The sequence below is a fragment of the Oreochromis aureus genome, linkage group 8, assembly GCF_013358895.1.
Source record: "Oreochromis aureus strain Israel breed Guangdong linkage group 8, ZZ_aureus, whole genome shotgun sequence".
Taxonomy (NCBI): Eukaryota; Metazoa; Chordata; class Actinopteri; order Cichliformes; family Cichlidae; genus Oreochromis; species Oreochromis aureus.
In genome coordinates this window covers 10,744,016-10,760,243 of record NC_052949.1, presented here as the reverse complement: position 1 = coordinate 10,760,243, position 16,228 = coordinate 10,744,016, and the positions used below count along the sequence as shown (strand labels likewise).

General features: G+C 39.0%; 1 protein-coding gene across 1 annotated transcript in view; it reads right to left on the bottom strand.

Moving 5' to 3' along the window:
• The window catches only part of LOC116328810 (melanopsin-A-like), an 82,020-nt gene extending 67,677 nt beyond the window's left edge, over positions 1-14,343 (bottom strand). The window contains exon 1 of the mRNA XM_039616354.1: positions 14,332-14,343. The gene's annotated coding sequence lies outside the window, so the exon portion shown is untranslated. The remainder of the gene's footprint in view (positions 1-14,331) is intronic.
• Positions 14,344-16,228: the final 1,885 nt, after the last annotated feature.

The window sequence follows — 16,228 nt, the reverse complement described above, 5'->3', positions numbered from 1 at the left end:
AGTTGTTATAATGTAGGCTTTAGAAACAGATAGTAAATAGATTTATTTCTAGGGTAGAGGAGAGCTTTTATGAGGATGTTAAAAGTCTCGCTGACTCAAATGAATAATATTGGAGATTATATATGTAGAAATGGGGCAGCACGGTGGCACGGTGGTTAGCACTGTTGCCACACAGCAAGAAGGTCCTGAGTTCAATTCCACCATCAGGCCGGGGTCTTTCTGTGTGGAGTTTGCATGTTCTCCCCGTGTTTGCGTGGGTTCCCTCCGGTACTCCGGCTTCCTCCCACCGTCCAAAGACATGCAGTTTGAGGATAGGTTAATTGGATAATCCAAATTGTCACTAGGTGTGAATGTGAGCGTGAATGGTTGTCTGTCCCTGTGTGTTGGCCCTGCGACAGACTGGCGACCTGTCCAGGGTGTACCCCGCCTCTCGCCCTATGACAGCTGGGATAGGCTCCAGCGCCCCCCGCGACCCTGGAAAGGATAAGCGGAAGCGAATGGATGGATGGATGGATGGATGGATGGATGGATGGATATATGTAGAAATGATTTTTTCTTACATATTGCAATCGTGCTCATTAACAGAGTTGATGTTCGGTCCAGCTAAGGTCATAAGCTTCGATGAGCGTTATGTCTCAGTCGATATAGTGTAGGGGACTTGGAGCAACAGAAGGATAAACAGCATTCACGCTTACAAACACATATGGTTTAAACATAGGTGAGGCCTAGGGCCTGAAATTCATTTAGCTTTTAACTGAATTTGAGCTGGCCCTGTAACAAGTGACAGACAAGAGGAACTGAATAGGAGTTTGGTTGTAACTAAACTGTGTGACATGTAAAATATTGAGATAACACATGCAGCTCTAAATTAGTCTTATTACATAAAATGCAGGTACAGAATAACAAATGCTTGTTGAAGTGACCAAGTTTTTGTTTAAAAACAGAAGCAAAGGGAGAAAGCTTATATATTTTGCTTAAGTCTGAGAAAGTATAAATTAGAATGTATCATTACATTAAAGAGCAGCAAAATGAAATAAAATGGTATACCAAAACAGGTTATAACACAGGAAATGTGAGTTTTAAAATGAAGTTAGTGTCAACACACAGAAGTTGTTCTTAGGGAGCTTTTAGCTATGATGAAATTTATCTAGGAGCAATTAACTAGGTGCTTACACTTAGTGATTAAAGTGGTTGTTTTTTCTTTGATCCTTTAGTAGAATAAGCAGTTTTCTTGTGATAGGTGACTTTAGATGAGAGGCCCTTGCAGCAGTGACAGTTTGTGTACAGGATGTGGATGATCAGATAAGGAGCAACAGGAAGCACATGCAGAGACGTGCTTCCTTTGATCCTCTTAAAGGCAGTGCTTTTTAGAGTTTTACAAATGCTGAGTACGGTTGAATGAGGTACAAAAATAAAAGTCATAAACCAAATACGAAATTAGGTTCATGTTTTGAGTAATATTAGGTTGAATCAGGTTTGAATGAAGAGAACAATTGAGGAACAGAGTAAGTTAGAGCCGTAGTAGGGAGAAAGTGTTTTCTATCCTTTGCAGGAGGCCCAGAAGAGAGGGACCCAGAAGAGGAGCAGAGACCACTTAAGCATGAAGTGTTCTCAAGTGGGAGCGGGCAGTTCATTACTAAGACCACCTAGGTGACATGGGGTTGTCTGGTTCGCTAAATCACAGAATGCCGAGAGAGGGTCAGAGTGGGAAAAGTGATCATAATGTCCATGACGTCAGGGGTGGACAGGGAAGCAGCTGAATGGGCCAAGGAGTGACCCAACATAATGTATGGCGACCTCTGGTGGTCCAGAGGTCGAGAGTGGGAGTATTGAGAATAGAAATATTTTACTGCTATTATTTGCTGCTATTTTTATAATCATCATTACCATTTTATGTTAATAGTGATGTTGTATTTAGATGCATTCAGATGTTCAAATATATTGGTATTATATTAGTCTTTATTACAGGTCCAGAAAAAACCACTTTAAACTGTTGAGTTGAATCTATAACCCAAAGTGCTTTTGAATTTATAATTTTAATGTTTATGCAGACTGCAGGGTGAAAGAGTAACTCTGTGCTAAAAGAAGACAGGAAGTTATATGTTTTTGAAGTTACATGCTTTTGCAGAAGTGAAACCGAAAGCAGAGTGAGTGCAAGCCAAAGAGTAGGGTGTTTATTATGCATTTATCTTTGATTTAAGCTTTAAGTAGTTGGATTAGATTGAAACAGTTGTTTATACATTTTACATAGAAGTTAAGATCATTACACACAGGATGGTCTTAGCCTGGTTGCCTAAGTTGAGGTCAACTAAGGTGCAGAGAGCAGATGCAAACTCTGCACGCACAGACAGACGTGACATACACATACAGACACAAATAGTGAGAGGTCACGACACGTACGTAGTACACAGCATGCACGCGCCCCCGCACGTGCACGCACACACACATACACACCATAGTAGATCTATTTTGGTAGGGCAGAAGTGAAGATGTATTTTTGCTGCAAGTGCAAATTGTGCCGGCGTATTGTCAGATGCTTACAGGAACTGCACCTGATGTTCGGGGAGATAAGGAGGCGCTCATGGTGCGACACCGGGGTGGAGATGAGACATGATGTATTTTAAAATATGTTAAAAGTTAGCAGGAACATTTTGTGGTTTAGGTTGACGTAAGCTGTATTGTGTCTGTTTTTGCAAAAGAGGGGGCTTTGTTGTCTTACTCATATAAAACCTTTGTCTAATTATTGTAAGTTCAGTTCGACGCTGAAATCTGCACAGCGTTGGACTCACACATGTGTAATTCATTAAAATGCCGTCTAAATTGCACCCGCCTGGATCTGTGGTTATTTATGGATTCCTCTCTCAACATTTGAACCCTAACACTACCTGGCTTGGCTTAACTTGACTCAGCTTGGTCTTTAGGGTTTTCCATTAGGTGGTAGTACCTGTTACCAGGTATTTCTAGTACCTGGAGTCATGAGAGTGACTCCTTTACAAAATCAAACCACTATTTAAATGACACATTGGTGTCACAGATCATATTGAAAGTTTTGGCAAACAAAAGATGCACAATGAACCAGAAGGAATTAAACTTGCTAAAGGTTTCCATTAAGCTTGGAGATTATGATGTGAAGGGGGCTTGTCCGGGATTTGAACCCAGGACCTCTCGCACCCAAAGCGAGAATCATACGCCTAGACCAACGAGCCACAGGAAGCCTGTGCTCACATCCTGAACTCTGAAAGTATAGACTTAAATCGGCCTTCAAATTCAATCAAGAATGTTTTTAAGCCCTCTTCAGTATCCATTTTTTAAAATGTCAGGCCTTTAGTACTGATAAGCTCCAACAGGGATGACTCCAGACAGACTGCACACAATGAATGAGAAAAAAAGGGTTCCCAGTCATCCAGGTCATGGTAGTCTGATGAGCTTTGAAAGAAAGCAGCTGGAATTTTCTAAGTTTCCTGAAGACCTTTCACCTCTCATCTGAGAACCTTCGTTAGTTCTAAAACTAAATGGTGGAGAGTCCCAGGTATTTAAACCCCAGAAGGGGTTGTCCTTACCAGGGTCGTTGACCAACTATGGAACATATCACATGAGCCAAGGTGTGAAAAAAGGCGTGGGTAATGATCAGTAGAGGTTTCGGGTGAAACCATTGTGAGACCTTGACATATGTAGTTTAACTTCTTTACAATGACATTGAAAGGCATCAATTTCAATCAGACCTTGTGAGCTCTAATAGCCCTTTTCCACTAGCACCTACTTGGCTTGGCTTAACTTGACTCAGCTTGGTCTTTAGGGTTTTCCATTAGGTGGTAGTACCTGTTACCAGGTATTTCTAGTATCTGCTCAGTAAGGTTTCCAAGTCACTCTCAAAATGTGACATGTACAGATTGCATGCTAGGGACTGTGCAGTCAATAGCATCATTCAAGGAGTCATGAGAGTGACTCCTTTACAAAATCAAACCACTATTTAAATGACACATTGGTGTCACAGATCATATTGAAAGTTTTGGCAAACAAAAGATGTACAACGAACCAGAAGGAATTAAACTTGCTAAAGGTTTCCATTAAGCTTGGAGATTATGATGTGAAGGGGGCTCGTCCGGGATTTGAACCCGGGACCTCTCGCACCCAAAGCGAGAATCATACGCCTAGACCAATGAGCCACAGGAAGCCTGTGCTCACATCCTGAACCCTGAAAGTATAGACTTAAATCGGCCTTTAAATTCAATCAAGAATGTTTTTAAGCCCTCTTCAGTATCCATTTTTTAAAATGTCAGGCCTTTAGTACTGATAATCTCCAACAGGGATGACTCCAGACAGACTGCACACAATGAATGAGAAAAAAAGGGTTCCCAGTCATCCAGGTCATGGTAGTCTGATGAGCTTTGAAAGAAAGCAGCTGGAATTTTCTAAGTTTCCTGAAGACCTTTCACCTCTCATCTGAGAACCTTCGTTAGTTCTAAAACTAAATGGTGGAGAGTCCCAGGTATTTAAACCCCAGAAGGGGTTGTCCTTACCAGGGTCGTTGACCAACTATGGAACATATCACATGAGCCAAGGTGTGAAAAAAGGCGTGGGTAATGATCAGTAGAGGTTTCGGGTGAAACCATTGTGAGACCTTGACATATGTAGTTTAACTTCTTTACAATGACACTGAAAGGCATCAATTTCAATCAGACCTTGTGAGCTCTAATAGCCCTTTTCCACTAGCACCTACCTGGCTTGGCCTAAATGGGCTGTAATAACAGTAGCAAGAATCTTAGCCAGAAGGTGATCGCTGTTGCTATGATTATTTGTACAGACCCAGTGAACATCTAAATGATTCAGAGAAGGCTTGGGAGAAAGTGCTGTGGTCAGATGTAACCAAAATTGAGCTCTTTGGGATCAAATCAACCCGCCATTGCACCACAAAGCACAATGTTTTCGCTAAGGGTGCAGGACAACTACAGTGCATTCAGGGGCCAATTGACGGTGTCATGCACTTAATATCCTGGGTGAGTACCTCCTTCTCCAACCTGTATACTGAGGATGAGTCAGGGATGCCTCTTTCATAATAATAATGAGCCAAACATACTGCCAAGGCAACAAAGGAGTGGCTTAAAAAGCAACACATTAAGGTCATGAAATGGCCATGCCAGTCTTCGGACCTCAGACCTACGGAAAATATGTAAAGAGGGAGCTGAAGATTCGAGTTGCCAAACCCCAAGAAACCTAAAGGATTTAGGGAGTTTCTGTAATGAGGAGTGGGCTACAATTCTTCCTGAGATCTGTGCAAACCTGGTGACCAACAACAACGAAACTGCTAACCGCTGTGCTTGCCAACAAGGGTTCCTCCATCAAATATTCAATCATGTTTTGCTTGGGAATCAAATACTTATTTCACTCAATGACAGGAAAATCAACGTATAACTTTTTGATGTGTTTTTCTGAGGATTAAAATTAAACTACTATAAAAATAAAGACGTTACAAATTCAAATAATTTTATTTCCCCCACTGTGTGATTAATGCTTCATTTGTATGTCTGTGATGAATTTACGTAGAGTGTACGAAGTGTCCAACACTGTTTAGTGTCTGTTTTAACATTCTAATTGTGTTTTCTGTTTTTCAATATTGGACTGCTCACTAACCCTCCTGACATTCAGCTCCATACATACTAATAAACTGTACATTAATTATCATGTTTATAAATGGATGCACTCAGCTGAAAAAAAAAAGATTGCACAACCATTTTGTTACATTTTGGGCAAATTTTTCTCTAAAATGAACCCTAATCTCAATAAACCCTCTTCAAAACTGCTACACCCCAATTATGTTTGCTGCATTGAATGTCCCACTGACCCTTTTGACACTGAGCTGTGCGCGTACTAATGAAACGTGTATGTTTAGAAATGGACACACTGAAAAAAGCAACAGGTAAAGACAACAATGTCTGACTGTATTTAAGTAACTCAGGGGAAAAAATTAGATTATGACCATTTTATTACATTTCTGTCCCTTGGGCTCATTATTCATTACTCGTAACCTTATGAATACTGTACTTGATTAGATTACTCAAAGCTTCCTGTATTTGTCAACAAAAAAAGAGTTTTTAAAATCCAATTTAAGTATTGTACAAATTATGCTGCAGTGTAAATCTGCTCGCTTTCCTGCCCAGCATTAGTCAGGATTTTTACTAAGCAATCGTTGTGGATCCTAAAGTCTGAAGTATGCAGGTCAGCGTTTGACTACAGAGAGCTGGATTAAATTTAATAATTTCTAGGGCTGATCATAATATCTGTGCCCCCCTTTTTTCAGAATGTTGGTATTAGATAAACCAGCTAAAACAGACATCTAGTGCATTCTGCTCACACATTCTTGACTTAGACAATAAAGCCTGATGCTAACAGTAAAACTGACCTGTATTTGGTTGTTGTGTGTGCTTGCATGTGTGCATGCCTGTGCGTGTATTCCTATTAATGTGGTTGCATAAGTGGATCTGGCAGAGGCAGTTGATAGAGGCTGACACTATTAAGCTGCTCTGGGACCTGGAATCAGTCCAGAACAACCAGTTCAACAACACACCAGCGATGATGTCCGAGTTTCTAGGACACGACAGCTGACATTGACAGAATTATCTGATCTGTCACACACACGGCCTCAAAATCTGTCTAACTCACCGCATAAATTACCGTATTTTTAGAAATACGTCAATGTTGCATAAGAATTGTAGATTAGATCTAGAGCCAAATTCTTAATGCTTAAAAACTTGTGTACTTTGAAAAAACTTTTTTCTAAGTACCTAGGGTTGTCATGTAAACTGTTTTGCCTTCTTTTTGACCAACAGTGTTTCCGAGCCTCATAGTCTCTTAAGCCACAGCAGTGTATGTTTTTTTTCTTTTCAGTTCTGCAGATGGGGCAAGAAAAATTCAAGGAAAACATCATTTAAATCTTTCTCAGTAAGACAGCGTTTCTGTGAAATAGAGCATCATTCTTCAGAAACAAACTGGACCCTCGTTTTTTGTTTCCTAAAACGGTTTCCACCTCATGCTTTCAGCAGGATCTGGGCCTCATGCATAAAACTTTACTTAGACAAACACACTCACCTGTCTCTTTATTAGGGACAACTATTTAACTGCTGTTAAACAACTACAGAAAACAATACCAACCAACATTCAAAACTGGCACAAAAACCTACGTAATGGACACTCAACGCTCCAAAGTCCCACACAAGATGTGGGCAACTAAAACAGAGCTGCAGTTATCAGGTTGACACAAACAAAACTGAGCATGACCTACTCTGGCTATTGGCTAACCTAACTCAAATTTACAAGGCTCAATAAGTGAATGTTGCTCTAGTTTGAATGCACAAGACCTAAATACTTTTATCTAAAATTTACATTGGTCGTCATGTGCTACCGCATTCTACACTTAACCAAATGTTTGACATGGTCTGCCATCTTATTGTAGAACCTTTGCAGTTTCTTGCCTACCTGGAAAGATTGGTTAACTTTCAGCTGATTAGCTTCAGTGAAATTCATGGGCATGGCAAGGGCCACCCTAGGGTTACCACACACACACACAAAAGTAATGCTGGTGTGTCCAGCACCTACCAGCTTACTGAACTAAGGCAACAAGTCTAACTACCTGATGTGGTAACATACAGCCTTACCAAACCTTACTGCAGGACAAGCCTCCCTATGCCACGGTAAAAGTTTGCATGCCACTGTTTACTGATAAGAGATAATTTCATAAATCAAAGGCTATATCAAACACCTCATGGATGCTGCTGCAGAATGCTGGGCACAGCTAAACAAAAGGCTAGCCTTTTTAAGTCCAGCCCACAAGTCAGCGCAGGTGCCGGCCAATCACCTCATCGAGGTTGATATGGAAACAGACAGCACCAACACAACAGGGGTAAAGTGTTGATCGGAGAAAGTGGCAGAAAGACAGAAAAGCAGCATCTGCAGTCACAATAAATAAGTCTGAACTTCTCTTTCATACAGTTACAGTTTAGTAAACATGACAAACTAGGCAAACACTGTTGCTTACTGCCTCAGCTGTATCCGAGGAGAGGAGGTACTGATCACAAGGTTGGTAGTTTCCTGGATCCTTGGCTGTCTGCATGATAAAGTATCCTTGGGCAGCATACTAACCCCAAGTTACTGTCCGATGCATCCATTCGAAAATGTGTATCGGTGTTAGACAGAACGCACTTACATAGAAAAAGTGCTTGTATGAATGGGTGTGAATGGGTGAAGGCAATTTGTATGAAGCGCTTTGAGTGATCAGGTCAAGTAGACTAGCATTATATAAGAACCAGTCTATCTTAAAATAAGATAGTTATGTACTGATTTTTCATCTGTGGCTGTTTAAAAAAAAACAAAAAAACATTACACTGATTAAACATAAATTTTTAAAAATTGTCTCCAGACTGTTTGTTCTCACCAAAGATTATTGTGAGCACTCAAAGTGTATCCAAGTTGCAAGTAAACAAACTGACCTTTTAAAGTTGAAGCAAAAACCTACAAAGCAAGATTTAGCATTAATATTGTGATTTTGGTTAAAATAGACTGTTTACTAAATCAAGGCAAACTTCTGTAGTCTGCAATGAGCACCTCATGTATCCCTATGTACATACATATATATCCAATGGTTATGTGTCGGTGACAATACTAACAGAGCATTTTTACGCCGGGACTCGCATCTCCTTCAGATGCTGACAGATTGCTATTGAACCCTGTCAAATTGCCCTGGACACAAAGTGATGCTACATAATGGTCTCCTCAGTGCATTACAATATACAGAACATGTGGGAGTGAGAGCAGGCTGAAGTGGCAAATTTCCTAAAAGCAATGAGAATATAAAACAACGTCTCATCTAACAGCATAACAGGAACTGTGGAAAACATTGTTTCATTAAAAGAAACAAGAGCACCACCAATCAGTTAATATCTGGAGACATTTTTAAAACTGCATGAATGAACTTTAGTGTCCCACCGCAGTGTCAAGCATCATCATTCTAATATATTGCATAAAAACCTATTATGGTTGTTTATCACTGTCATCATTCTGATTTGCTTTAGTTGAACGTTATCATATAAGCAGCAGGCAAAGCTGTCTGTCATCACGTCTGCTGGGTCCTGTGGGGTGTAGGCTGGAGCCTGCGTGGATCAGCTTTGTTTTGGTGCTACTGTGGATGTTGGTCAGAGTGGGATGTGGGAGGTTTCAGCCATGTCAAAACCTCAGACTCTTTTTGTTTTGTTTTTGTGTTTTGGCAGGGCATGTTATTCTGCTGGGGGTGCATCCGCTTTCTTGTTAAGCCACAGAAGCACAGTGCATGTCAAAGTAAGCCAGAGCCCAACTATGAACTAAACAAATGGCGTGCACATTACTGACATTTCATAGATGGGCAAATAACAGTGATGTGGCACTTCTAAGTGATAACACAAATTAAGATTTTCATACTTATAATTAAAGACATTATTGAGTGTCTGTTAAACAGGGTATAGAAAAAGAGTAAATAAGCACAAGAGCACACTCTTGACTCGAGATTAATTGCTTCATGAATGAGTGACAGCATTAATTGTACCTGCATTTCCTTTTGTTGTGCTGTTGCGGAGCTTTGTTAGTGCGACTTTTGCTGACTGACACGACTAGATGAAAGGAGCTACCATTACTGTTACAGGGCTGCAGGCACAAATACTCGAGACTTTTCTACGAAAAATGCACGGATATTTAGAATGAGCGAAACAAAGCAGAATCACAGCGGTGGTCTAATGTTAGACATGAGAGGGATATAGCCATAGGCAAGCTGGCATTTGCAGACTATCTCTCTGCACCATTTTTTATTGCAACATCTGAGGCAGATAAGCTGTAAGAATATGCACAGAAGACAAGTGGGAAAGGTGAAAAGGCAGACAGTTCAAGCCTGATGAACAAAAACCTGAGCTGTCGAACAAATGAACATAATTTTTTATATTATTCTATTATTCTATCCTATTATTATAATAATAAAGTATTAGAAAGTTTGTGTACAGTATTATATGCCATTGATCAAAATTTGATCGTAAACCTTTTTTTTTTTTTTTACAAAAAGGGAAAACAAGACACCATAAAAATATTCAGACATAATGATTTACTGACACAGGCTCACCAGTTTGACAACAGAAGAAAGCCTTTTGATAACAACTGCTACTGTTCATTTCATGATAGTATTCCCTGATAAAAAACATTTTTTAAAAAGCTTTATTTCTTTTCATTTCAACATAAAACAAACTCATATCTAATGTCTTATTAGTTAAACATATGCAAAAACCTAAAAGTTTTCAGCGTGTTTAAGAGGATGTGAGAAAATGTTATTATCATGAGAGAGAGGTGAGTAGACAACAGGTGGGTTGGAAATATTACTTTGTGATACGTTATCACTACTTCTTTTAAATTTTCAATTTACACAATGAATATTTCATCTGCACGGCACATACATGTACACACTCAGCGTCAGCATATCCACTGCAGCCTCACAGTGCACACAGACATATAGGGCTCACACACACAGGCATACAACTGCTCGCTCATATAAGTTCATGTGCACACATATAGTCAGACGATACCAAGCACCACTCATGTCTACATATTGCACTTTTACAGAACCTTTCACCACACTCTCGTACACCTGATTGACGTGTGGGTTTTTTTTTCTTATTCACTTCAGTTCAACATTAACTACATACACACACACACACACACAGCTATGGGCACTTTATCACCACATGGCGCTGGCTCCAGAGAGAAGAGGTTAAGAGATATTTAACCAGCTTAAAAAACTACAGGCAGATGTTGTCTTACTACAAGAGACTCATAGACCTGCCACAGCTACAGCTGAACTTTAAACACCTGAGTTTCCTAACTAATATTAATACATAAAAGTGTTAATTTCACAGTGCTCAACACAGTTATACACCCAGAGGGTAGCTTTCTAAAAAAAAAAAATTATCTTTACTTATGTCATGTATATAACCCAAATGTTGATGACAACTCATTCTACCACGATTTTTTTATTACACTCACTGAACACCTGAATTGATCTCTTGTTCTTAAGGGCGACCTCAACGTTAGACTACATGAAGAAATGGACAAGCTCAGTACAGCAGGAACTCACTGCAGCTGGCAGTCCACAAATATAGTTAAGCAGTACATCTGGATTATTTCCTAGTCAGCAGCTCACTGTTGAGTGAAACTCAACACTGAGATGCACCCTATAGCTGCGTCTTTAACTCTAAGAAATAAGAAGGTCATTCTGCCAAGTAAAAACCGGAGAGTTTATTTTAAAAAAGAATAGGCTTTATATTTAGACTATAATGACCTGTCTGGAACATCAATATCTGCTTTCTGAGAGCCAGGGAAAGCTGTGAAAAAAGAAGGTAATTCCACCAATAATTTCAGTCTCATCACATAAGAAGAAAAGAAAAAACAAATGTATTCAGGAATTATAGGAAACCATTAAATCCTTAGCCTATGGCTCCTGGAACAGGAAATGCTGAGCAAAATACATAAAGCAAAACTAGAATTTATTGAATTATTGACAAAAACTTCATTTTTAGTACAAAGACTTCGCTTGCAAAATCTTGAACATGGTAACAAATCAGGTTGATTTCTAACTAACCAGTTAAAAATAAATAAAGAGGAAACAACTACATGTTCTGTTAAAGACTTAAGTGGGAATACAGTATATGATCCTGAAAGAATGCAGAACATTTTCTGTGACTCTTACAAAACTTTATATTCACTTCAAATGAGCCTATTTAAAGATAAAAGTTTTTTGCTAGCATAACCCTTTCAAAATTATCAAAGATTATCATCTATAGTTATCCTGTTCTATATGGTCTATATGTTTGTCATGTTTATTATTTCTATTTCTAAAACTGTTCTTGTTGTTTTGTGTTGAAAGGCACCAAAATGCATTTATTAGACTAAATGAATGAAAACACAGCCCAAAGAAAAACTTCGAACGACCTCCAGAAAGCCTGGAGAACTGTTGCTCAAGACGACAGTCAAAATTCCAAGAAAGTCGAGCTCCTTGGAAGCAAAATATAAAGAAATGAGTCATTGCTCAAGACCTTTGCAGAGTGCTGTATGTCGCTGATGCCAAATGTGTTGCTGAGAATTATCACAAAGGTGGTTTTGAGTCCTCTGACAGATACTTATATGTCTGCCTGTGGAAAGATTTAATGTCAGAACCATCCAAGATACCCACACGGGCCTTGACAGGTGTGCAGTTAAGATCAAAATAAAGGTCGATGGGATGTGGTCTGAGTCATGACTACTGAGAACCTATAAAATAATGTATTAATGACTTGAGTTATAGTGCATGTGATTGTCATGGGTATTGTAAGAGGAAATACAAGATACTATACTCTCTCATGTTACATTAGATTGTTAAAAAAACAAACAAAAGAGAAGTGAATAATGTAAAAGAGACAAGAAACAGGCAAGTCAGACAAGTCTCCAACCTGTCTGTTACATGGCCCATATTTGTGTTTCTTTGTTTTTTTCTCTTTTTTTTAGCTGTTACATTATTGAAGTTCAATTTTATATCTTTAATATAGATGCTTGTTTTTGCCATGATTTGTAATTCTGCATGGATTTGAGTTGTAGGTATGTGTGGAAACAGAGTATGAAAAAAATATATATCGGGACGAGCACTCAAAGAAGACTGATAAAGAGTTGGGAATGTACTTGAATCTTACTAAGGTCTCTGAGCTCACCAGCAGGGTCGTCAGAGGGGATTAGGAAGACCAGGGATTACCAGCAGAATGGCAAGATGGGATCTGTGCATTTTATCAGAATCACCATTAATCCTGAGCTAAAACCGTCCACATCTCTCTATGACAAAGACACAGACATCAATATTCCCTATAAACACGTACACACTCGCACATTTGATGTATAGACAGATGCCATACAGTCTGATATTTCCTATGGTGAATGTTGTGCATTTGTGATTTAGAAAGCAATCCTTTTTCTCACGTATAACAACAAGCGAACAACAGGTGTGCTTTCAGGCTGAGTGAAGAAGAAAAGAGGTTTGGAGATATTTAAAAAGGCAAAGATGAAAACAAGAGGTGACAATAGCATTTATCTGTAAAACATCTGTTTCTTCTGCACCTGTAAAATGATGTCACTGGATTTATTCTTTTTAAGTTTTATCAACTAAAGAATCTATTGGTACTCATGGACTATTATTATAATTATTAGTAGTATTGTATTAGTATTGAAAAGGATCTATTAAGTCTTGGAGTCAGCTGTGGGTCAGTTCTGCCTGATGGGTGTCATAATGCTCATAATCATTCATCATGTGAAACTGATATCATTAAATGTGGTGCACACAACATAAATCTATACAACAGCTATAGTCATGTGTAAAGAAAGCAAAAAAACCACTAAATGAAACCTATTAAAATGGGAGCATAGGATTAGTATCTCCTCCCAGTTTACAATTCCCAGAGATGCTCTTATAAAGGCCGGAATTCTTACCTACTGTAAACTAGGAGAACAATCGCATTTAATAAAGGGTCCAGTATCCACAAGTGCTCATGCCGTAGTGTCATTGCACTCTGAGTAAAACCTCTGTTTTGCTGATGCTATGCTTTGGGTAAATTTAAAGTTGTATTAATAGATTTTCTTGGATGCTTTTGAAGCAGTGATACCTTTAGATATCTAAACTCCTGGGGGAAATATCTGCTAAACACTTGGCTAGTCGGCATTTCATCTGTCTTTGCAACAAAATGAATAGTCCCACATGCCATAAATCATAATGTGAGGGAAATGAGAGTTAGCCACAACAAAGGTTGCAAAGACAAGCCCAGCAGCTTCCATTTTCATCCAAAATCTGAACTCACAGGACAGAAAACAGAGTGAAACAAACATGAAGTTCCCAAAAAACAGACATGAATGATATTCTCCTGACAAGTAAACCCTTGATTTATGCCACCATAACAGCTGCTACCTCCTTTTATAGATATGCTGCTCTTTACATCAGGGCCATTAATCTGCATCCTTTACTGCCATTCTTCCTTTGACCCCCACCCCCTTTATCTTCCCCTGCTCCCTCTTTCATTCCCTCTTTACCTTGCAATATGCATGTGGGAGATGCTAAATTAGCTCCTCAACATGTCCTGAAGTTCTCCAGAGGCCTGGTAACGAACTAATCATGTAATTCAGGTGTGTTGACCCAAGGTGAGATCTAAAACCTGCAGGGACACCGGCCCTCGTGGACTGAGATTGCCCACCCCTGTTCTAGATCCAAACTATCACTCAGAGAAGGAGGACTTTCTGAAAATGCTCACCTACCTGCCCACTGTCCTCCACTGCTGTCTTTTAGTAAGAAATTCTTCAACTTGTGTCAGCTGTTCCATGTCTGCATTTGAGTCTACCTGTTTTAATTAAATATGACAAAAGGAGACCTTGTAGATATCTTTGCAACTGCAGCAGCAGCTGACAGAACGACAGGATGTGAATAGAGGAGTAAAATCCCCGTCCATCTACCTTAACCTCCTCTCAGTCTTTTAACAACAGAATAACAGCAGATTAACGATCTTTCTATGGTATCCCACCCCTCTTTCACATCCGCATAACTACCTGTGAGGTCCCAGACGTCTGAACCTCACTAAAATATTTTTCAAAACAAGACAGTAAAAAATGAGTGTTGTTAGATGGCTTGTAAACTGGAATTCCACGAAATTGTTGCCACCCTACAGTGACTCAGATTAGTTTGTGTTTTGGGGATTAGGTTGATGCATAACTCGTGAGCAATGGTTTAGGCACAAGAACTGAATCTTAATTGATAATCAGAATTTAGGGAAATTCACTAATATCTAAACCTTGGTTATGGTCTGCTCTCATCCAGTACTCATGACAGTAACTTGGATAAGCAAGTATGAAAATGGATGGTTTCATAAAATAATAATATAACCCATCTTAGCATAGTATAAATATATGCTGGTAGTTCATTTTAAAAATTAAGACCAGTGCTGAAATATGTGTGAAGAGCTCATAATTTGCTGAACTACTTAAACTCAAAGTATCTTTCACATGAGGGCTGGTAAAAAAAAAAAAAGCAAAAAGCCCCAAAACGTACTTTTAATAGTTCCTAAGTGGTCAGTACATTTTAGACCCATTTGATAACAGTAAAATACAGCAGAGGCAGTGACGGAAATGTCATTTCATAGCATTTACCATCTTTGGATCATGCTGCTCCTAAGTTGTTTGTGGAATAAAACACGTGTTTTTGCCACAAAGGTACAAGAAGTAATAATTATTCTTATGACTGGACACACAATACAGCTGAACAATGCCATGGTTTTGCACAACTTCAGTGAAATTATTGGTGCTGAGAAAATTATAGTTTGCTCGGCGTCTGTGGTTTGCAAGTAGTAGAATTATTTCAGAAAGATGGTTACGTTATCTTGCAATCAAATGACCGAAGCAGAACAAGGAGACAAAAGCTTTTTATCTTTCAATTCTGTTGAGACGAAAATAAAAAACACAACAGGATAGGCAGAGCAGGAGCGATGCCTGAGAATAAGTTAGGAAATTGAGGGTTTAGTTGGTTAAAGAGTGTAGATTGTGCGTTGTAATGATTTTAAGAAAATTGCAATATTGATGGTTGACCGTTTATAAAGTAATTTTCTCCTCTGTCAGAGATGTGTAGGTGGGTAGACTATTACACAGCTTTCAGCTGTTTGTGTGCTTATATTAACAACTTTTGTTGAAATACTAATGAGGTACTGACTTGAAGGATGGCAGTGAATGAAACAGCTGACACTGCTTAATCACTACATGATGGCTGTGTGTCTTCATCTAATGGTGTTACCAGAAAAAAAGCATCTGCCTACCCTCTGTACTCCTCACAAACAGGGCAAATAAAAGGAAGATTAGTTTAAAATGGTGTACTACAGATTAAAATGGAACAGTGGGTGAAGAGATTTCATGCAGCTGGCTGTTGAGATGAAAGGGGAAACTAACAAGCAGTACGTTGGACTCTTTCTCTGCATGTATGTGTGTATGAAAAGAAGAGATTAGGTGAGAGGGACTGAATGAGCTAGAGGAAAAAAAATAATCTCCAGGTTTTAGAAAAGAGTGGGCGACTAAATGTACGAATACAGATGAACAGGAAAGTAAAAACTGATTTTCAGTGAGGTTAAAGGCAAAAACTGATAATATGTTAAAGGGTATGCAGATTTTGCCA